The 23,798-nt window shown below is 54.2% G+C and overlaps 1 long non-coding RNA gene across 1 annotated transcript in view; it reads left to right on the top strand.

The window, feature by feature from the left end:
• Window positions 1–23,798, top strand: part of LOC103347871 (uncharacterized) — an 80,935-nt gene that overhangs the window by 56,363 nt on the left and 774 nt on the right. Inside the window, exons 2-3 of the long non-coding RNA XR_011389735.1 lie at window positions 16,582–16,761; window positions 17,327–17,472. This is a non-coding gene — a long non-coding RNA (uncharacterized lncRNA). The remainder of the gene's footprint in view (window positions 1–16,581; window positions 16,762–17,326; window positions 17,473–23,798) is intronic.

A 23,798-nucleotide genomic window follows, 5' to 3' on the forward strand; every position in this document is an offset into this window, starting at 1 on the left:
CAGCTCTGTCCCCGCCCACTGGTGGTGATACGCACAGCTCTGTCCCCGCCCACTGGTGGTGATGCACACGGCTCTGTCACTTCCCTGTGTTCTCTTATGTTGTCCCTCCACATCTGCCCTTTCTCCACCTCCCCATCCCTGGAAATCTTTCACATTTTATTCATTGGATCTTCCCAAAATATCATAGAAATGAAATTATGTTATGTACGTAACTTTGTAAAGTTAGGAGATGGGGAAAGAGGGAGGAGTCCCCCTCACTCTCTGCTGCTCCACTCCCCAGATGCCCAGAGCTAGGACTGAGAACTCAGCTTCCCACGTGGGTGGCGGGAATCCACCTAGTTGTGCCTTCCAAGGTGTCCATGAGCAGGAAGCTGGAGGCAGGCGCTGCAGCTGGGACTGCAGACATGCGATGTGGCATCCAAAGTGGCTCCTTCTCCGCTGCCCCAAATGCCTGCCCCGGCTCCATAGTTTTTGATATAAAATCAACATTTAAATCTTATTTAAAACTTTTATTATTAATGTTAGCTGTAACAAATAATATTATTTTCATTGATAGGGTATAGTGTGATATTTTGATATGTATGTAACATGGAATGGTTAAATCAAGCTAATCACCATTGTTGATGGGTCATTTGAAATTGAGATATTTTGCAACGCACGAGATGTTGTTGACTGTGTCACCCTGCTGTACAGTAGCTCCCAAAGCTTCTCTCATCCATCTGAAACGGGGTCCCCTTTCATCGCCAGCTCCCCTTTCACTCCTCCCCCACCCCTCAGCTTCTCGTAGCATCCTCCCTCTCTCTACTTCTAGGGGTTCACTTGTTCAGACTCCACATAGGTGAGACCGTGTGGGCGCTCTTTCTGTGCCTGGCTCGTGTCGCTTAGCCTAACATCTTAAAGGTTCTTCGTTGTTGTAACAAATGATGGGATTTTGCCCCCTTTAGAGACTAAGAGTATTCCATCGTGTGTTACACACCACGTGTTCTCCATTCACTCATCTATTCGTGGGCATTGTTGATTCCGTGTCTCGGTTGTTGCAAATGATGCTGAGTGAAGATGCAAGTGCAAATATCCCAGTTAGATATCATAGTGACTCCAGTTCCTGTGTAAATATACCCAGGAGTGAGGTCACTGGATCACATGCAAGTTCTATATATTTTTTTTTTTTGCTGTTTTTTTCTTCTAATTTTTTTCCTCCTTTTTCAAGAAGCAGAGAGAACGAGAATGTGTGTGTGTGAGCATGCCTCCCCCCATCCACTGGTTCACTGTCCAGATGCCACAACAGTCAATATTGTGCCCATCTGGAGCTGGGGTCTGGAGACTTAGTCCAGGTCTCCGACCTGGGTGACAGGGACCCAGCTCCTTAAAGCCTCCCCTTATGCCCCCCAGGTGCACGGGCGGGAATCTGGCATCAGGAGTCAGAGTGAGAAGCAGGTGCCCTGATGAGGCACACATGTGCATCTCCCCTGCCAGAAAATTTCTGCCCCGTTCTTATCTGGGGGGGGGGGGGGGAATCCCCATAGCCTCTTCCAAAATGGCTGTACCAGTTTATGTTCCTACTAGGAGCGTGCAGGGGCTCACTTTTCTCTACATCCTCACCACTCAACTTTGTCTTTTTCTAGTGAGAGTCATTCTAATATGTGTGAGATGCTTTCTTACTGTGATTTTTATTTGCATGTCTATAATGATCAACAATGCTGAGGTTTTTCATGTACTCATTGGTTGTTTATCCATTTAGGTCCTTTTCTCATAGATTTATTGAGTTATTTGGGTCTTGTTCTTGAGCTGTTTGCATTCCTGATATGTTTTGGATACCAACCCCTTATCAGACTGTGGTTTGCAGGCACTTTCTCTGCATCTGTAAATTCTCTTTGTTCTGTTGATTGTTCCCTTGGGTGTGGAGAAGCTGTGTAGTTTTTTACCATCCCACTTGTCTGCTGTTGGTTTTGCTCTCTGTGGTTTTAGGGTCATGACCAAAAGATTTTGTCGCTCAGATCAGTGCTGTAGGGCCTTTCCTGTGTTTTCTTCGAGTAGTTTCCCAGTTTCAGGTTTTCAGTCTGATACATGTGGGGTTTCTGTCTGCGTAGTGTGAACAGGAATCCATTTTCATTCTTCTCCATCAGGACGTGCAGTTTCCCCAGCGTCACTGACTGGGGAGTCTGAGCATCCTCAGTTGACTATAAAGGCCTTGTCACTGTATTTCTCTCACACGTAGAGCATGTCACTTTTCTCCTGGCTGCTGCTTAAATGTTTTTACTTGTCTTCGGTGTTCAGCACATAGATTTTGATGTGTGTGGCTATATTGCTCTTTGAATTTACCTGGTTTTGAGGTCTACTTGATTTCTTTACCCTGTAAATTTGTTTTTCACAGATAGAGTTAGTGAGAGAGAGAGAGAGAGACAGAGACAGAGAGAAAGGTCTTCCTTCCATTGGTTCAGCCCCCAAATGGCTGCTACGGCCGGTGCTGTGCCAATCCAAAGCCAGGTGCTAGGTGCTTCTCCTGGTCTCCCATGCAGGTACAGGGGCCCAAGGACTGGGCCATCCTCCACTGCCTTCCCAGGCCACAGCAGAGAGCTGGACTGGAAGAGGAGCAACCGGGACAGAATCCGGCACCCCGACCGGGACTAGAACCAGGGTGCCGACGTCACAGGCAGAGGATTAGCCTAGTGAGCCGCGGCGCCAGCCCACAATCTTTTTAGTTGGATTTTATTTCTGTAAGCATCGCTTTTCTTCTGTATGGATCTTTCCCTTCCCTCTCAGAGACTCCGGGGACAAATGTCAGACCTTCTGGAACTGACACACAGGGTCCTCTCGTTCTCTTTGTTTCTGTCTCAGTCTTTTGTCTTCTGTTCCTTAGATAATTCCTTTGCTCTCTTCAGGGTCGCTGATCCTCTATTTGGTCATCTGCGTCCTAGTGTTGGAGCTAACCAGTTCTAGAGTTTACACTTGATTCTTGGCTGTAGTCTGTCTGTGCTGAGCACATCTGTTTTCCAGTCCCCCTCTGGAGCGTTCATCTTTGTTTCGCGGGGGACGGTCAGGTGATTCTGTGTGTCCTCAGCTCAGCCTCTGGTGATCGTCTTCCCCGTGAGAAGTGCGTAGCTCTTCCTGGCTGTCGGTCATGGAGTGATTGTGTGTGGCATTCGGGGCAGTCTCCACGTTACGTCATGAGACTCTGGGTCCTGAGAAAACACTCTAGGCAACGTGGAGTGTTTTGTTTTGATAAACCATCATCCTGGGGAGGTCCAAACTACAATTTCTGTTTCACCTTCTATGAACAGCCCTTTCTTGCTTGCTTTTTAAAAAAATATTTATTTTATTTATTTGAAAGAGTAACAGAGAGGGAGAGCGAGGAGAGAGAGACTGGGAAACGAATCTCTCCTCCACTGGATCACTCCCTAAATGCGTGTGGTGGTTGGGCCTGGACCAGGTCAAAACCAAGAGCCTGGAACTCCATCTGGGTTTCCCACGTGGGTGGCAGGGGACCAGGTACTTGGGCCATTTTCTGCTGCCTTCCCAGGTGCATTAGCAGGGAGCTGGATTGGAAGCAGAGCAGCCAGGACTTTAGCCAGTGCTCTCATAGGGGGTGCTCTGAGAGGGCTGAACCCGCTGTGCCACAGTGACAGCCCCTGTGGGCAGCCCGCTTCTGTGCTTGTTTGAAGACACATCATGGCGTGCATCACGGGGGCCTGCGTTTGAGGAACTGTTGGTTTGTACATGAAATTAAAAATCAATTCTCTTGATCTCTGTTCCATAGGGTTTCTCCCTTTAACTCGTTAGGTCACCTGACCTGGTCCTGTGCTTGGAAGCCTGGTGTCTGATAGGGTGTTAGCCACAGGCGCTGTTGTACTGTTGGTGTTTCAGCCCCTGGAGCTGTTGGACAGTCGTGCATGACTGAACCCGGTCTTGGGGTGAAGTGGCCAGGAAAAGGAAGGAAGGGGAGTCTGCACAATAGCGCAGCCGCTGCCAGACTGGTGGGCTCAGCGTCACTCCTCACCTACGCGCGAGCAGGGAATGGCACATTCTTCATTGCGCAGGTGCTGGTCAACTTTGCCTTGGTGAAAATCGAAATGAGCCCATGTAGACCTGATCTAAAGCCAAGTCGCTACTTTACTTCTGTGACCTCCTCTTGCTGCCCAGAAGTGGGTGGGCTCCAGGACTCGCCAGCTGTCGGCAGCTTTGGCAGGCTGTCTATCCAGGTGGAGCAGGCACCTGTGCGAGGGGAGGCTTGGCGTGGGGAGACTCACCTGGCAGGAAGTGAAGAGAGCCTTGGGGTTGCTGAGTTGTTTGATCTTCAGGTCAGAAGCGCTCGCTCTTGTGGCCATTGTAGCTAACGAATGGTTATTCTGTGTCCACTGATTGCCAGGCATGGCGGGTGTCCCCCTGTGTCAGAGCCACCTGCTGGCTGTGTGTGCAGCGATTTTGAAAGCCCCTTCATTTCCATCACCTCCTTAATCCTAACCAGAGCCCTAAAAAGAAGGCAGCCAAGAAGGGGGAGCAGGAGGCGACAAAGGAATTCAGGGGAAGGGAGGGAGAGGAGGAGGGTGACGCCAGCAGGAGGTGACTGAGACGCTGGCTGCGAGCTCACACTTGACTGCGCTAGTGGGCAGGTCAAGGTCACTGTCTTAGTCTTGCTTCAGAGAAGACTGCAGCCCAGGCGAGCAGTGGCCAGGGCGGACCTGGAAGTCAGGCACACTCAAACGCTCTGAACACTGTCTCCTTAGCATCTGCTGAGGCGGGGCAGAGTTGGGGTCCCACTCCAGCCACCCCCAGAGCTCCCCATCTGGGGACATGGCAAATCATCTTTCCTCTTCCCACCTGCACCCCCACCCCACCCCAGGCACAGGCAGGTTCATTGCCGCGGCTTCTCTGACACACACGTTTCCTGGGTGGTGACCTCGCTCCAGTCTGGGAGAGCAGTCTGTGTGTTCATGTCGATGCTAGGCTCATGGGTTAACAGCCGGGGGTGTGGCGCTGCACGTGCTGGCCTGGCTGACTCATGGTGCCACCAGGAAGCGTGTTGAGCTGCCGACTTGGCTGTTGGGGCACGGGAACATTTTGACAGCCTCTAAAGGAAAGCGTTGGAAAATGTGTGATTTCAGTGTGCAGTGTTTATTTTCTACTCACAGACGTGTTCCCCCCCACTGCATCCTCCAAGCATGAGCCGTAGTGGGGGAGGCTCCGGTGGGCTCGGGGTGAGCAGGATGGGATTAAATGCTGGAGGACTTCCTTTCTTGGTGATAGGCAGCCACGAAGACTTGGCTGATTCCTCTTTGCCTGGGACACCAGAAAGCCACACAGCCGTGAGGGTCCCCTCTCCCGGGGACCTCCTTACGGTGCAAGGAAGCGCCAAGGGCAGGCCTTGGGTTCCCCTCCAGGAAGGAGGGGTGCTCATGGTCACAGCACTTGCTTTTCCTGGGGCTGTCCCGCTTGGTGTCTTTTCCCTGGGGTGCTTTCCCACGAGAGCTAGAAGAGGTGTGGGCCACAGGCACTGAGCTCAGGGCCGCGTCCCGCTTCCCTGGCGTGTTTTGGTTTGAGCGCTCATCTTCGGCTTTGCTCGGTCAATGTGCTGGGCTGGTCAGAGCAGGAGCTCAGGTTCGGAAGCTGTCTCAGGTCGCAGCTGTGTTCCTGGGGGACGTTCCCAACCGAGAACCTGCGTTCTCAAGTCAGACGGGCGGACCTGCAGCCAGGCTTCCACCACTCACCACTTCCACACGACGTCGCTGGGTCTGGCCCTGCCAAGGCGGCCACAGGCAGGACTCACGATCCCGCAAACCGCCGCAGGCTCCTTTGTAAGGTGGTCATTCTGTACAGCCCATGGGTGGTGTTACAGATATCCTCGTGGCCCTTGGTGGAAAAGAGGTGCCCACCCCTGAGCTGGTGAAGTGAGGCGACCCAGCGCTTGGTGCTGTGGACTGAACTGTGCCTCCTCCCAAGCCCTCGGAGCCTGCCCCTTGGGAGGGAGGCATGTGAGGCGGGGCATTAAGGTTGAGAGGAGCGTCCTGCGGGTGGGAACCTCATGCTGGGATTTGTGTCCTTGGAAGAGGAGGCACCGCTGTCCCTCTCCCTCTGGACTCACTTTGAGGACAGCACCCTCGTCACACCAGAAGCTGACGGACCCAAACTTTGGATCCGCATCTCTGATGGACAGAGACACAGGCTTCATCAGTGTAAGTGTAGCAAGTCCAATGTAGCCAGGTACTCAAAGGCGAATATTATCATGATCACGTGGTGGGCGTTCTAGGAATATGAAGTTGCTTTAATATTTGGAAATCAATCATCGTAAGTCGCATGATCAGAATTAAAGGCAGAACTCACCGCCCTAGATGGTTATCTCAAAAACAGGAAGAGCGTTTGACACAATCCAACACCTCTGCTGCTCGCCGAAAGTCTCCACAAATTAGAAGCAGACGGGATTTCTGCAACCTTGTAAAGGGCAACTGGAGCAGCTACAGCTTTCTCCGGCCTGAGAGTGGAGGATTGAATCCTTTATCCTGAGATTAGAAGCGCGATAAGGCCGCCTGCTCTCAGGCTGCTCTCCAGTGTTGTCCAGGGCTCTCAGCCAGCGCAGCGCGGCAGTGAGGAAGTGAGGAGTGGAGAGCTGACACGGCCTCCATTCAGGGACAGTGTGATCTGTGTGTACGCGATCCTAAGGAAGCGATGGAACTCACACAAGTTTACCAAGTCCAGAGAATACAGTACAATTTATGAAACTTCATTTTTTGTATATACTAATGGCAAACAATTAAAAAATAAAATTCAGTAGACAATCCCATTTAAAAGCATGAAACCATGATTACAAATGTATAAATTTAGTAGAATGAGTGAGATCTCTACCTTGCAAACTACAGAGCAAAGCCAACAAAAGACTGAGCTGGGAGTGTGGAAGGGGACGCCATGCTGACGGATCGGTAGATTCGGTGCAGTCCACCTCTGTCACAGAGATTTTTTTTTTTTTTTTTTGAGTAGAAATTGGCAAGCTGGTTCTTCAATTTATATGGAAACTTCTAGGCCATAGAGTGTCCAAAGCATCCTTGAAAAACAAAAGCAAAATTGTAGCTCTTAAACTACCTGATTTTAAAATCTGTACCCGTGCCACACTGCCTAGAGTGGTGTTGATGGGGGCTGGACACACGGAAGGCTCACAGAGGATGTGTGTCACAAAAACTGTGCGTGGTTGTGCAAGTGTTTTGTCCCAGAGTGAACTTGTGATTGTGCTTGTTCCATGATCCTTTGGAAGCACTCTCCTGTATCTGATGAAGACTCTTTAGCTACAACGTGCGTGGAATTCTTATAACTTCACAAGACAAAAAATCTAATATGAAAGAGGGAGTATCTTTGGATAGACACTTCACATAACCATGTAGACGAGTGAGGGACAAGCAAGCAGCTGTATGTTGAACGTCTGCTTAGCAGCTTACACAGTGAGGTGACAGGTCCTCTCGAATGGCTGAAATATTAATGGTTGACAATGCCAAGTGTTGAGAAAGGCGTGGAGCTACTGGAATGCTTACGGGATGCATTGTGTGGGAGTGCAGAATTACAGAGGTGGTTTGGAAATGAGCTTGTGTGGTTTTTTTACTTTTATTGGCTATGTTTCATAGCACTAGACATGCTTACCACATAGCCCAGCAGTTAAGCTCCTTGTTATCTATCCAAGGATGGTGAAAATATGGTCATACAAGACTTGTGCATGAATGAACATGCTTATCATTCATAATAGCCCCAGACAGGAAAGAGTCCAATGGCCGTCACCTGGTGAATGCATAAACAAGTTCAAGTGTATCCATACCATGGACTGCTGGTTGGTAATGACAAGAAACATTGATACACACAACATGATGGACCCATCTCAAAATTCATTCCGCTAAGTGAAAAACACTGCGTGCTGCCATTGCTGTGAAAGCCTGGGGTGGGGGGGACAGAACCATGGCTACAAAGACCAGATCAGTGGCTGAGAGTCAGCGCTTGGGCTGCAAAGAAGCTCCAGGGAGCATGCATACGTGATGGAAATGTTCTGTATCTCAACTGTGGTTGTGGTCACACGGCCATACACAATCACCAAAGTTCGGCTGTGTCTTTAAAACCAGAGAATATTATTGAGCATAATTTACACCTCAATATATCTTGAGAATGAGATTATATTTCAAATGCAAAAGAAAACCCAAACATAACAGAACAAAAATCTCACCTCGGGCAGTTCCAAGGGCTAGTGGGGATCTTTGGAACTGTCACAGGTCATGGACTGAATGAAGTGTAGAAGTGTGCAGCCTGTCTGGAAAACAGGCAGGCAGTCTCGTTGAAAGTCAAGTACACAGTTGTTATATTCCATTCCTAGGTATTTATTCAAGATAAATGGAAACATGTGCGCACAGGAGACTTTTATAGGGCTATTAATAGCAGCTTCACTCACAGGGACCCCAGACAACCCACATGTCCATCAGGAAGTGAGCAGAGAAGCTGTGATCCGTTCATACAGTGAAGTACTGCCTGGCAATAAAAACAGTACACTCCTGGTGTACACCATGTAGATGCATCTCAAAACCACAGTGGCTGAAATTACAGCTCCGTGTTACACGATTGTATTTGTAGACTGTTTTAGAACAAGCAGCACTGTGGGCCGGAGGTGGGGAAATTGGACTGCAAGGCGGCATGAGAATTTTTTTGGAGATGAAGGAATGTTACATGCAGGTAGAGACAGATCTTCTCCATCCACTGACTCACTCTGCAAATGGCCACAACAGCAGGCATGGGCTGGGCTGAAGCCAGCAGCCAGGAACTCCATCCAGGTCAGCCTGGGTGGCGGCAGTCCAAATACTTGGGCCGTTATCTGCCGCCTCCTGGGTGCCTGAGCAGGGAGGCAAGGTGGGGCTCAGTCCCTAGCACTCCAGCAAACCTGAGACAACGCTGTCCTGAGCAGCGGCTAAACCCACTGCGCTACGAGCCCCTCCCCCCACACCCCAATTTAGAATCCAAGTTTTAGATCTCTCCAGTCTGATTTTAGATGTGGAAGTATAAATGGATTTTTAAAAAGTGGGCTTTTAAAAAAATAATAATGCAAAAGGCACAATCGAATTCATTAGGACTGTAGTTCCTACTGCTTTAGCCTGAACCGTGTGAATCCGCAGTGACTCTAACTCGGGTCTCTGTACTGAAGTAACATCATGAGTTAGAGCACTGTATGTTCATCCCACTTTCTGCAAAGTCTGGGGTGTCCTTCCATCCTCAGGGGTCAGGTTTCAGTCCAGGGCCAGTTACTCCCTTGTTTATCAGTCTACACCTATTGCGTGACCAAGAGATTTGAGGCTTTCTTTGCTTATTTCCATGGAGGAAAAAATCTGCTATTCCAATTACCTAATGATTGTCCTTTAAAAAATGAATTTGCTTTATCTAAGTAATTGATCCACTGGCCAGCGTTGGGCAGGGGATGGGTGTGCCGTACCCTGAAAGGGACGCTGACCAGCGGGTGAGGCGGGGCCGTGCCGTGCTGTGCCCTCCCAGCAGGTCTCTGGACAGCCTGTGGCCTCTACTTTGAGGGTCCCAGGGTAAGCCTTGTGGCTTCTAAGTTGTCTTCTAAGGGCTACACCTGAGGTTTTCCACTCCTCAGTACAGGAAGTAAGCTGAGATGGACAGACGGCCAAGGCCACAATCCCACTTTGTCAGATCCACAAAGACATCGGCCTTCCTGGTCCCTGGCACACGGGGAAGCCAGCCATCTCCACGTCCTTACCCTCCCAGCGGCCAGTGGGGCTCGAATTGGAGACCCCAAGAGTCAGGGCTGATGTGTTTTCACCCTGATCTCGCAGAATGTGTGCCTCCCAACCGCTCGGCCCACCTGGAAGACCCCACAGTTTACTTGTGAAAAGCCCGACAAAGAGTTCCCATGATTTCAGGAGCTTGTGTTACCCCTCCTGGAGCAGGCACGGTTTACACTGGATTGAATTTCCTCTCCTTCATGCAGGAACTCAGCACTGCACACACCACGGCCGCAGTTAGGAATACGAAGAAGACTTTTTTCTTTAAATTCTCTCCCGTGCCCCGGCCCTGGTCGCAGGCAGGGAGACCCAGGCAGGTGTGGAATCCTGCCGGGATGGGGCAGCCGCGCTGGGCTGGGTGGCTGGGTGGTGTCTGCGTTGCCGAGGCAGGAGAAGTACTTTTGTGCGTGTTGGAGGGGGTGGAGGGTAGGGGTTCATGGCCAGGTCACGGGCGCCAGCGTTCTTTCTGTGGCCACAGCCTTGGCGGTGGGCCCCCCGCGGGAGCAGCCTCTGCAGGCGGGGCCGGGGGCCTGGGAGGCAGAGCTGCAGCTGCTGTGTTTGGTCTCCCTTTGGTCCCGGGGATTTAGATAAAAGGGCTGCTTTTATTGATTGGGGAGATTGGGGGAGGGAGGGCGCGCTGAAAGTCAGCCTTGGCCTTTTTGTTTCTCTAAGCAAACATTTATTGAGCATTTACTGTGTGCCCGGCACCACGCTAAATGCTTTCCATGCATTATTGGGTTTAATCCTCATGACAGCCCTTCTGCTGTTACTGAGGTCTCCATTCTACCCTGGGAGACACCAGAGCTCAGAAAGGTTAAGGCGTGAGCTCAGAGCTTTGCAGCTCCCAAACGGTGACAGCGCGGGCCCTGGAGAGTTCTTTAACGTGCACCCTTGCGGCAGTCCCTCGGCCCTCTCCTCTTTCTGCCTGCACGCCCCGCCCCCCCCATCCACCTGTTCCTCTCCCTCCAAAGCAGGCTCTCGAGGACCTGTGGTCCAGCCGCGCCTCCTTTCCCACTGTGCATGCCCCATGCTGTGATCTGGGCCTGGCATCCCCTTCTCTCACTTGGCCCCCAGAGCTGTGCCCTTGGCACCTGGGCTTTCTGCCCTCACACCTCGGCTTCTCTGAGCTACCAGGCCTCCTGCCTGTGGGAAGCCATCCCCCACATCCCAGCTCAGGTGCCATCTGCCACTGCCCCTGCCTGCTTAGCCTCGGTCCCCTGGAGTTTCTGAGGGCTGGGGAGTGGGCTGCCCCTATGGGACTGGGTGTTTGCTGACTTCAGAGCGTCGCCCACCTTTTTGTCCCTTTGTCCTTAGATCACAAGGTCTCTCATGGCCACACAGTGCTCTGTCTCATCCTGGTGTCAGCCGCTCCCCCAGTTGGCCCCATCCCTAAAGGAGAAGTTGATTTGGTAGCCTTTCCCTGACTGGTAGAAAGTCACCGGAAAAAAACTGGCAGGCAGTGACGCGAGATGCAGGCGCCTGCCACGGTGTGTGGGCTGGGAAGCTGAGGCAGGTGGGGAATAAGGTCCCAGTGGCTGAGATGGGGCCAGGTCCTGGGCTGGAGACGAGCTGGCTCTGGACAGCCATGCGGATGCTGGAGTAAGATGTAGAAACGGCTGGCGAGGGACACTCTGGGGTCCAGCAAGAGGACAGGGTGGGGGCTGCTGGAGAGTGCAGGTGTACCTGGCGGACAGGAAGCCAGAGGGGCTAGGATTATCCAGTTCAGGATCACAGGGACCGAAATGCGTTGGATGCCATTTGGTATAATGAATTAGAACCCCAGCTAGCTGTTCAGGTTGCAAGAAAATCTCAAAGAGGTATTACAGGGGGATCAGGGCTACCCACTCTGGCTAATGAACTGATGGCGTTCCCATGGGAACCCTTCACCACGTCCCAGGGGAAATCTGTGTCAGTTCCTTGATCAAATCTCCCAGGCCTCGGTTTCCTCGTCTCCAGCGTGCACCTGCCAGGCGGCATCGGAGCACCACGCAGGTGGCAGCATCCGAGGTAGGGAGACTGCCGTGGCAGGGCTGCCCGGAAGTGCGCCATCCTCAGCCACCACGGAGGGCGGTGGCTGTCACTCCAGGGACAGGGCTCCCTCCCGTTGCTAGGTTCCATCAACCCTGAGTTTTATTCAGAGTTTCTGGGTGCAGGACTTCACTTTTAGGGAGTCTCCCGCATGGGAGAGGTCAGCCCACGTTGACGGCACAGGTTGGCTCATTTTGTCCTTGGTGAACACATCCAGGAGCTGGTGACTGCTACTCTATTTTGTGAAATGAAGGTGGTGATGCTCAGATGGGAAGGTGACCATGTGGAGGTCACTGAGGTGGGTGGACGTCACGCATGTCCCCATCGAGTGCTCCTACCCTAAGCTCTCTGCAGTGTGGCTGCCTCTCTGCGACCACAGCTGGCCTGTGGTCCCCCCATCCTGTGCGCAGTCCTGCAAGCACACAGAGCTCACGGAATGCACCATGGTGGTGACACTCAATGGCAGGTGTCCGTGGCTCACCTGTGAGCGTCTGTCATTTCTCACCTGTGAGCGTCTGGAAGCGGCTTTGCCTCAGGACCCTGGAAGGTCATCTGGGACCGTGAGCAGGGCCTATGGCTGGTGCTTCGAGCTGTGGGGGGCACCAAGGGGCAAGATGGGAACAGGGCTTAGAGCTTAGGCCTCTGGCTGCACACTCTGCTTTGTCCTTGTATGACCTTGAGCGAGTTGCTTTAAAGGCTCAGTGCCTTCACCTGTGAAGCCGGCATGGTGCTCCACCCACTCACAATGTGAGCGCCTGAGCCCCAGCTGGAGCCCCGCCCTGGGAAGCAGCCCCTGTGTGGTGGACCCGGCTGCTGGGTTATTGGTTTCCTGCTTGAAAAGTGGATCCCCTCAGCGCTGTTGCGGCAGCAGCCTGGGTGCCCACGGGGCTGACCTCGCAGGACAGGTTCGTCTGCTAGAGGCCCAGGGCAGGCCCGGAGCCTCTTCTGCACAGGAGACACATGGAGATCCTGTTAAGGCCTCAGTGTCCATTGTTCAATCAATCAGGCTAATCTGCCTGCCCCTCGATAAGGGGAGGGATCGGGTTTCAGGGAGATTTTCCCGGGATTACTCCTAGTAGCCACTCAGTCTAGACAGGCCTCTCGGTTACAGGGGTGCAGACAAAGACAAGGAAGGGGATGCCTGGCCACAGGGCAGGCCCAGACCCCCGTGGACGCCACCTCTCCCCTCCCCACCCTTTCACCTCCCTGCATTCTTCCCGGGGGGCCAGGGCCGGGTGGAAACCAGGCTACTCTGACCCAGGGCCCGTGGTCCATCCGTATGAGGGTTCTGAGCTTCCGTGGCGTATCCAGCTGGACCACTGGAGCCACCGCGGTGTGAGCACCCAGTGGTCGTGACGCCTGGCCAGGTGTGTGCTGCTTAGCCCTGCCCAGCTCTCCGTGGGGAAGGCATGCACTTTAAAGACGGGCACAGTTAGGCATGGAGGGTGCTGGCCACAGCTGGAACAGTGGTGGAGTTGGGGCTGGAACTGACGGCTGTTGTCAGGGGCAGCCTGGGCACACGGGGCAGGGATCAGTGGACATAGGATGGCCAGGGAGGGATGTGCCTGCCCCCTGCCTCGGGTTCTGCAGGTGTGAAGTGTTCTTTTCTGAGTCTCTGCAGATGTGGGCGCGGGCCCTCCTGCTCGCGGCAGCTCCCAGTTCCCAGCCTGCATGAGCACTCCCCTGCTATGTGAGCCGGGCGCATCCCTGCTGGACATCCGTGTGCACCCCTGCAGGGGCTGTGACACTGTCGGGCCACAGGGGCCAAGAGCAGGCATGAAGTGGTTCTGGGGACAGTGACGTGCTGTGCTGAGGCCAGTGACTGGCTCCTGATTGGCTCTGCGTGACAGGGTTGGTTGAGAACGAGTGGCTGAATCTGGACAGTCATTATTATAAGATAAGATTGGCACATCCCACTGGCTTCTGGCTCTGCATCTCTCACTTGCCTGCCCCCCAGCGAGGTGGGGAGAGCCCTGGGGGCCAGGTGCTGCTAAGGGTCTCCGTGCAGAGGCAGCTTCTGTCTCCAGTTTTCCTGTGGGCTCATCAGTGTCCTGGGCTTACTCAGGGGCGGCCCCTTCTGCACAGACAGCCATGTGCAGGGGGGCTGTGAGTGTGCGAGGGGCCTGAAGCCAGGGTTGCCTGGCTCCGGCTTTTGGAACAGAGTCGAAAGGAAACACCCTGAGGAGCCTGGGATGTACTTTGGTCACCACATTGTATGTGTGTACGTGTGTGTGTGCGTGTGTGTGTGTATGAGAGTGAGAGGTGGAGACAGATAAGGCTGTTCATTTTCTGACTCATCTATTTTGGGTTTGAAACAGAACCTGATGTGCAGGAGTATTTCAAGAAATTCACGGAAAATGGAATTACAAGTATTTTGGAGCAAAAAATGTTTTGGCGTCCCCTCATCATTCTTTTCCTAATCTGCATTTTCCATGGACGTTTTGGAAGACCCCCATGCAATAGACCGCTCTTCGCCACAATTTCACTTCAGGGTTTCAACCGTAGTTTGAAAATACTAAATGGAAATTTCCAAAAGTAAACTGTCACTTCTGAGTGGCGTGCTGCAACCTGGGGCTGTCTGGTTTGATCCTGCCCGGGATGTGAATCTTCTCTCGGTTGCTCGTGTCTGTGCCATGCACGCTGCCCACCGTCTGTCACTCAGCAGCCATCTCCGTTGTGCGGGGGTCTGGCTCAGTGTCGTGGGCTTCTGTTCTGTCACCCTCATTTTACTGACTAAAGGCCCCAAAGCACAAGGGTGGTGATGCCCTAGAGAAGCCGGAGTGCTTCTCAGTGGAAACAGGAAAGTATAAGGTATGTGGAGGGTGAGACCCCCCTGTCATGTGACTGCCTTTGCAGTGTTGTGTTTCATTGCTGCTGTTCATCTCTTGCTGTGTCTAGTTTGTATGGTAAACTTGATCCTGGGATGCCTGAGTAGGAGAAAACCTGGCCGGTCTGGGAGTCAGTGCTCTGGGCGTCTTCATGCATCCCCAGAGGGTCTCAGAGCGCGTCCCCTGCAGGAGAGCGGGGCCTGCGGCAGCGACCCCCACCCCCCGCCCCCTGACAAAGTGAACGTCTCTGTGGCTCGGGACAGCAGGGCACCTGTCCTTTAAGGGCTTAGCTTTTTTCAGAGCAGCAAAATCAAAACCATAACAGAACAAAACCCGATGACAGCCGCAAAGGTGACAAGTTCAGGGAGACCCTAAGCCGTTGCTCTTTCATACAGATGGCCTCTTCCTCCCTCCTCTGTGTTCTGAGGGCCTCAGATCAGAAATAGACCTGCCCTGGGGCTGGTGGGCAGGAGCCCCGCAGCGGGGGCCTCCGTCGTGGCCGGCGGCCCAGCCTGTACCTGTGCCCTTCAGGTCAGAGGGGGCATGGTGAGTGCCAGCGGGCGGAGGGCCCCCACTCTGCCGGACATGGCTGAGGGCTGAGGAGCTCAGAGTTCTGGCCCCAGCGGCCTGGATCCCTCATTTGCCCGCTGTGTGACTTAGGTGGGTGAGCGTGCCTGAATGATGGCGCTGGTGTGGTAAAGATTCTCCTGAGGTGGTGGATGGGGCTGCATCGAGAGGGGGGGAGCAGGAGAGCTGTTGCCAGGGCTGTGGGCTCTAGGGGTCTGACTTGACTTGTGTAATTGACCTGGGGTGCCTCGATTCATTTCCATTTTTACAAATGCATTAAAAACACCACTGGGCTCAGAACAAATGCCAACTTCACCTAAGCATGGCTTCCTCTCTGTAGTGGAGAGTCCTGGATCGCCACCAAGCCATGCATGGCTGCTCCCAGCAAGATGAGCAGAATTGTAATGAAATCAGCATGCGGCCACGGCCCTCGGCTGGGTGTTATTAGCGTCTCTGGATTTCATGAACCCTGTCTTTCCCGCGGTCGGAGGGTGAGCTGTGTCAGTGAGGAGGAGGTGGGAACCGTGCCCGTGGCTGGAAGCCAGCGGCAGCCTTTGAAGAGGAGGAAGTGGTAGCAGATCCTCCGCCTCCCTCTGCAGAGCCTGGAGTGAAGTCTTCCCGGCTCCACGCTTCAGTTTTCCTGATCCGTCAACTGGGCTAATTCTCATTCTCTCTACCGCCAGGGCTGATGTGAGGAGCTCACGAAAGTGAACCCTGAGAAGGGGTTAAGGGTGCCAGGAGATCTCGTGCAGGTGCATCAAGTTGTTAGTGATGGGAGAAGGTGGTGGTGTGGGGATTGCTGAATCTTGGCAAGGGATGGTTTGTAAGACTCTGTGATTAGATTTTAATGTTCTGAATCGAAGAGTAACTTCGGGAAGACTCCAGTTAAGATTTCCCTTCTAAAAACCCAGAATCTGTGTTTTACAATCAGTGATTATCCTCCATCATCTTAAACAGAGCAGAGCAAACGGAGCTCGGCCTTGTCTTGCTGAGCTGGCCCCTGGGAGCGGGATTGACACTTGACGGCAGAGCCCTGAGAACAAGCTGGAGCTCTCTCGTAGCTCCGTGGAGTGTCGGACGCCCGGCGGGGCGGATGCTGGGTTGAGCAGCAGTTTCAGAGTGAGGAGGCTGTGGCTCAGAGAAGGGAGGCAACTGGGTCAAACCCTGCGATCAGTAAGAGGTGGACATGGGTGTGAGCACCAGCAGTGCCAGACGTGAGGGGGGTGGTCTTCGAGAAGCCCATGGAAAATGCATGTTTATGGGAAAAAAAGTGCATGGATTTTTAAAAACTGCACTGAAATAAATGTATCTATTTTTAAATATTAAATCCATTTTTCCATGAGTTTTTTGAAACTACTTGCATGTTTGACCTTTTCTCACTTCCTGTCTCTTTTTCCCTCCCACAGCAGTTCCGTTAAAAGGCCGCTGGGTTCTGGGATGGTGGAATGAGAAGCTTGACAAATCTTCTCCCCAAAAGTCAACGTCCAAACTTACAAAATGGTCGGAAACACTCATTTCTGGGTTCTGCAGCCAGATCACAGTGAGACGTCCCAGGCATGACTGGAAGAAGAAACACTTTGACTGTGGTTTGCTTGTTTCTTAAAAAATTTAATGGGAATTTGCCACCCAAGCCAGCACCCACCCTTAGGTGCCCGCTCGCCCGGGTTTTCCGCATCACTGGAGAGGTTTCCCGCCATGGAGCGGCTGCAAGTGGCACACAGGTGTCATCTCACAGTCTGCGCAGTGGACAGTCCAGCGGTGCCCCCAGGGCTGGGGAGGCAGTGGGCTGTGCTCCTTTCTGGAGGCTTAGGGAGTGTCGTCCTCCTGCCCTTACCAGCTTCGGGAAGCGGCTCACAGCACTTTGGCTCATGGCAGCCTTTGCCATCCTCAGAGCCCACAACCAGGGCCAAGTCCTTCTCTTATCTGGTCACTCTCTCCTGTCTCCTCCACGTCTAAGGCCCTTTCTGGATGCCCTGGGCCTACCCACATGATCCAGAATAATCCAGCTTTCTTGAGGTCAGCTGATGGGCAGCCTTCCTTCCATCAGCAACCTTAATTCCTCTTTGCCATGTAATAGAACATAGGCACAGATCTCGGGGATTAAGAGAGGGACATAGTATGAGTAATCCAGGATAATCTTGTTTTCTTAAGGTTGGCTGAGTAGCTACCTGGCTATCCCTGGGAGTCTATTGTTCTGCATGCCACACTACCCAAGATGAATGGAACACGTGTCTATGCAAGGACTGGTACATGAATGTTCAGAGCAGCATTTCTGCGTGCACAGTCGCCCCACCCTGGTGAGAAGCCAAATGTCCATCTGTTGGTTAGCAGGTGGACACAGTGTGCTCTATCCATCAGACACAATAGGAACGTCTGATACTTGCTAGGACGCGGACAGAGTTCAGAAGCCGTACGCTAGGTGAAATGAGTCAGATAAGAGACATGCAGCTCCCTTTCTATGAACTTCCAGAGAGGCCTGTTGACAAAGAGAGGAAGCAGGTCAGGGTGGGCCAGCTGTGTGGGCTGGCTGCACAGGGATACTGGAGTGTTGGGGGGCGGGAAGGTCCTTCAACTGGCTCAGGGGACGGCTATGCAACCCTGCAAGTTTCCTTAACAACCGCTGAACTGTACGCTTGAAGTCGGTTGGTTCTATGGTATTTACACTTCACTTTTTTTTTAGTCCCAGCAGGGACTAGGCCGGCTGAGGCTGGAAGCCACATGGGGGAAGTGGCAGGTGGGAACAGGGCACTGGGCAGCCTGGTGGGTTCCAGAACTTGGTTCCACACAACGCGATGGAGCAGATAAGTAACATGAGGGGTCTTGGAAAAGCTTGTTGAAGACGCATATTAAGGACTTCAAGATTTTTTTGTACCAAAATAAACTCGTTTAATTCTTTTCCCTCCCCACCAACTTTTTGAAGTCCCCTTATATACCGAGAGTACTGGAGGCTGGTTTTCTCACTCCTGGAGAAGAGTCGCAGAAATGGGTGGGGAAAGTGGGACTAAACTTGGTGTGTATGTGTGGCTTTCAGGGTACATGAGGGTGGCGATTAGCATAGATATGAGTGTATGACACAGGAATTCATACACACCATGAGAGTTCTTCCAGAAGTTCGTGGAAATGGAATTAATAGTCAGTACACATTGTCCATGAACCTCCCATGCATACACTTAGACGTGTACACACACACACAGAGAGAGAGAGAGAGAGAGAGAGAGAGAGAGAACTATTTGTGATCTCTTTCTGCTAGGAGGGCCAAGGTCAATGACCTCCATGAGGCAAACAGCACACCTGGATCAGGGTTTCTAACACAGTTCTCCCCTGAAGGGACCAGGGTCGCTGGGAGCGGTGGCTGATTCCGGAGCAGGGGCAGGGAAAGGAGGTGATGGGCCTGGACCAAGTCCTTAGGCCGGAGGGAGGGCGTCTCAGAGAGGCACGCCCACAAGGCAAGGACACGTGAGCAGCTCCAAGGGCCTCACGGGCCCGACCTGGGGCATTTGAGCATCAGTCTAGGTCATCATGGCAACGATTATTCAACAGGCACCCAGGAGCCCACACTCGTATTAAAACAAGTGTGGAAGAAGAAAAAGTTCTCTCCATAGCAGAACACTGGCTGAGCAGCGTGGAAAGAGTGGTGGGGTCAGGAAGGTGGGAAAAGGAGTTAGAAGAATTTGATACTGGGCCCGGCTGTCGCTGCCTACAGGGCCTGCATCCCATCTCAGAGTGCCAGTCTGAGTTCCAGCTCCAGTTCAGCGCCACGCTGGAGCATCTGGGAAAGCAGTAGAAGATGGTCCAAGTCCTTGGTGCCCTGCGACCCATGTGGGAGACCGGGTTGGAGTCCCTGGCTGCTGGCTCCAGAATGGCTGTGGCAGCCACTTGGGGAGTGAACCACTGTGGATGCTCTCATTCTTGATTCTCCCTGTCCGTCACTCTGCCTTTGAAACAAATAAAATCAGTCTTCAATGAAAAAATAACCCTTCCTATTAAAAAGTTAAATCAGTTTGCAGGCTGGGATGCGCTGTGATTCAGAGCCTGCTCAGACCCCTGGCAGTTTGTCACTGCCCTGAATGGTTGCAGGCTGTGTTGTTTCAAGTTTCTTTTCATTTGCTTGTACAGTTCTGCATTCTCCCCTCCACTTATTAAGGTTTAAAAATATGGTTTATTTGCATGAGAAAGAAAGAGAAAGCTGCTATCCACTGGCTCCCTGCTCCAGTGCCTGCGGTGGCCAGGATGGAAGCCAGGCGCCGGTGCCTCAGTCCGGGTCTCCCATGGTCACTCCGGCCATCGCCAGTGCCTTCTAGGGTCTGCGTCAGCAGGGCGCTGGAGTCGGGACTGGCGCAGTGCGGAAAACCCGGGTACCGGGATGTGCAGTGCGGGCATCTTCGCCGCCTGCTCCTCTCTGTCTTGGCTCTTGGTTTTTGTGGTGGCCCGTGTTCCACCTGCAGGCGGGCCTGCCTCGTCTTCTGATTGGCTGCTGCTGTCTGTCAAGGACTCAGTGCCTTGGGAACACCTGCCGGGCCGCCTCTGTGGCTCTGAGGGAGTTGTTCTGTGAGGAAGGGCGTGGAGGCTGGGACACCTCCTGCCCCATTACGGCCTCTCCTGCGGAGGGAGCACCGTGTGGAAGTGCCGCTCCCTGCTCTGAGCCGTGACCGCCGTTGGTTTGGGGACATGCAGTTTTCTCTCTTCATCGTCTGAGCACCCGACAGGATCTGGGAGAACTCACAGCCCCAGGCCAACACAGGTGTCCGCGGGCTGCTGGCTGGGAATAGGTTGGCCGAGGCCGGGCTGAGTCCATTGTCCATAGGCAGCTGTGTGAGAGATTCCTGCGGTGCTGTGCAGGAAGCAGCAACCAGTGATGGTTTTAAGGAAGAGGAGCAAAGCCTTGGCTGCGTGATTGCCTCAGCCACACCTCCAGGCCAGGCACGTCTGCTCAGAGACAGACGCAATGGCTTCGCATGCCAGTCCCCCGCCCACTGGCCTGCCCGGGTCCTTGGGAACCCCCTCAGGGCCTGGGAGGAATGGGTCTGCAGGGACAGACCCCGGAACAGCTGTTGGCTGTGGACGCCACACACCTGTGGGCTCAGGGGCTGTGGGACTGGACGGATGGCACTGGGCTCCCTGGAAGGCTGTCCCGCGATGATTGATCCTCGGCCCCACGAGGCCTTCAGCGTCCTGGGGCTGGGAGTGGGATTTTCTGGACTCCTGGTCGGTGCTCTGAGGGTTGCCCTCTCTTCGGAGCATCCTCGGCCCGCCAGGGAACAGGAGGGAGATTACTGCGTGTTCTCTCTGAGAGACCTCTCCGAGAGGGGACTTTGCTGCTGGGGTCCGGCGTGCCCCGTCTTGGCAGGCGTGGTTGGTTTGGTGGTCGGAGGCCTGGAGGGCAGAGGGCAGTGTGCATGATGTAGGAGGCAGGGTCTCTCAGGTACAGCTGCTGGGAGACCAGGGCCTCTCTTCGGTGTCGCCTTGGGCTGTCAGGTGGCTTCGAGGAGCACCTGTTCTGCGATAGCCCCCCTGTGCCAGGCCCAGGAGCGTTCATTCTTGTGAGGAAGGAGACCAGGCTGGGAGGCAGGTGCTCCCGCCTCAGTCCCACATCTCCCAGAGGATGAGACTAAGCCTGTGTATGTTTCTCCTCTCCCTCTCTGAGCCCATCTGCCCTCGGGTCCTTCTGAGTCACGCAAAGCCCCCAAAGCCACCAGCCTGGCAGCCATCTTGTCAGAGTCTGTCCCCGCTGGCAGCTCCTATGGGGCTCACTCAGGGCTCACACGGGGTGGGAGACAGGTGCATCCTCCCTGGTAACTTCGAACACCTCTGCTTTCAGGGCTGTAAGTTCTTTGCAATAGATCTGAGTGTGAGTTTCTTGCAATTTATCTTACTTTGGATTTGCTAAATCTGTGAGTTAACAGCTTTTACCAATTCCAGAAAACTCTCTGGCATTGTCTATTTCTTCTCCCACGTCTTTACCTCCAGAAAATCCAATGAGACACATACCAAAGAGACGTCCTCAGCCTGGCCTCCATGACATGTTTGAGAACGGGCCTTATAGTAAAAACGGCTATGTTCTGCAGGTTGGTCCCACTCCACCCTGCACTGAAGAGTTGAGGGCTGGTCCACCAGGCTGTGCCAGCAACACCCGGGCTGAAGGCGCTCAGGCAGAGCAGGGCCGAGATGATGCAGAGAAGTACATGGGCCCTCTGCACCTGTGTGGCCACTCACGTTCCATTGGCCAGAGACAGTCACCTGGGAGATATGTGTCATCCAGGAAGGTGAAATGATCGCTTTCATCGACCCCAGGCAGCCCCCAGAACCCCTGCACAGCCACAAGCTGTGAGTCACGTGGGATGCGTTTACATCAGTGGTCCCATGAGGTTACAATGGCCTGCAGCAGTTGCTGTTGCCTGGTGACGCGGTAGCTGTGTGATGCCATCGTGTGGCGCGTTGCTCGGTGTGTGGGGGGATGCTGATGTGAACAAACCTACAGAGCTTCCGGGAGCTGGAGGCACAGAACGTGCTGCCGAGTAATGATAGCAGCCGCTACGACTGGATGACGTCTGAGTGTACTGGAGTCTTTAGTCATCACCTTAACGGTCATTGCCCCGTGTCCTCCTACTCTCCTAAGAGCAGAGTTCGCCGTGGAGCAGCCCACCGGCTGACAGCAAGCCCACGCCTGCCGTTTCTGGGTGACATCCCAAGGCCACACACCGGGCCTGACCTCCCCCACCCCGTGTGCGTCAGTGTGCATCACGTTTGGCCTGGTCCCTGAACACAGGGGGAGGAGGGACTATGCTCCTCGCCCCTCCCCACGTGACATGCCCACACCCCGGCCTCCTCGGGTTGGCACATCAGGCTCGGGCTCGTTGTCCTCATCAGTTTCTGTTGGCCCAAAGGCCCGTAAACTAGAGAGACAAGATTCTGCCCCACCCCCACCCCCAAAGCCCAGTGGCACAGAACCAGGACCCGCACTGCCATGTAGAAAGGGGAGCTGGGGGGTTGCGGAGCGGTGCTGTCCTGAGCCTGTCCTCCCTCTGGGAAGGTGCTAGGAGCCCCTCCCACCCTGGGGCCAGGGGCGCTCCCGGGTGGGGCCCTGGCTCTGCCCTGGGAGCAGCTCCCACGGCCACAGTCCTCCACGGCGCCTTCTCCTCCTTTCTTCCCGTCGTGCTCCTCGCCTGCTTGCAAGGAAAGCCCTGGGCCACATGCCCCCCTTCCAGTAGCTGATGTCACGCTCAGCCTGACCCTGCCTGCCGGAAGCCAGGGCCCCCGGATTCCTTACCCGAGTCGCCTGTTAGCAGCTGCGTCCTGGAAGGCGTTAGCAGAAAGGTGGGCGCTCGGGGTAGACGTGGACGTTTGCAAAGCGAGTGAGAGAGTTCTGAAGCCTGTGGGGTTTGGAAAATGGAACTGCGACCTCAGCACGCGAAGGATGTGGTTCTCAGATACAGCCGCAGGCGTGGGCGTTTGGCCAGCCGAGACGGCCGTGTTCAGCTCTGGAGTGCTTGGCTGAGGGTCCTGTCCTGAGCTCCTCACTCGGGTTTCCCACTGATGTGCCCCCTGGGGGCCAGTGGGGATGGCTCCAGCTGTTGGGTTCCTGCCACCCATGGGGGAGGCCTGCATCGAGTTCCTCGCTCCCAGCTTTGAGCTGGGCCCTGCGGGGACTGGCCAAGTGAACCAGTAGGTGGAGCTCTGTCTCTCTGCCTCTGGAATAAGAGAGAATCGCCTTGCCATGTCATGGCACTGAGAGAGGGCAGAGGCTGCCTCCCACGGGGCTCCGTGCTCCCTGGGGTGGCAGGTGCCTTTGTTGTCAGGTGCATGCTGGGGACACGGGACGCTCCATCCTAGCCTGGGAGCTAGGCTCGCTGTAGGGAAAGCTGGATGAGGCCTGCAGACTGCCTGTCTTCCAGGAGTAAGCTCTGTTAACCCTTTCCTGACAGTGGCACACGTTCTTTCCAGTAGCGTGGGGAGCCCTCCTGCCTGAGGATCTGGACCCCCTACACCCGGGGCAGAAAGGTGTTCCTAGGTGTGGTGATTGCAGGAAGGCATGGAACTGGGGAGACGGTTCTAGAATGTCCAGGTGGGCCCACTGCAGTCACGAAGTGGGCAGCAGGAGTGTCGGCGTCGTAGGAGGTAGAAGGGGAGGGGAGTGTGGTGGAGATGCCGCGGGGCTGGCTTTGAAGAAGAGACAGGGCTGGACTGCAGGGTGTGGGCCACCCCTAGAGCTAGGGAAGGTTTCCCCCGGGTGAACGCTCCGGCTGCACCTGGACTCCCAGGGCAGCGGCACCCAGCTTGGGTTTCTGACCTCCAGAACTGTGAGACAGCCTGTGCTCCCGTGAGCCCCCAGGCAAATGGTCCTTCATCCCAGCAGCAGTAGGAAGCTGGTGTGGCCACTGAGAGCTGAGGTTGGACAGCAGGTTTCTGTGTCCACTGCCTGGTGTCGCCCCAGGGTGGCCCCTGGGCACTGCCCCTGAGCATCCCACGCACGCCCTGGCTCTGCCTTCCAGTGTCTCCACGCTCACTTCCCTGAGGGTCACGCTCCCCGGCAGATCCTGAGCAAACCCGGACCCCTGGCTGCTGCGGACCAGCTGTGGCCCCTGAGACCACAGTGTCCCTTCTTTCCTGTGCAGCCCTGCCTGTG

The sequence above is a fragment of the Oryctolagus cuniculus genome, chromosome 6, assembly GCF_964237555.1.
Source record: "Oryctolagus cuniculus chromosome 6, mOryCun1.1, whole genome shotgun sequence".
NCBI lineage: Eukaryota > Metazoa > Chordata > Mammalia > Lagomorpha > Leporidae > Oryctolagus > Oryctolagus cuniculus.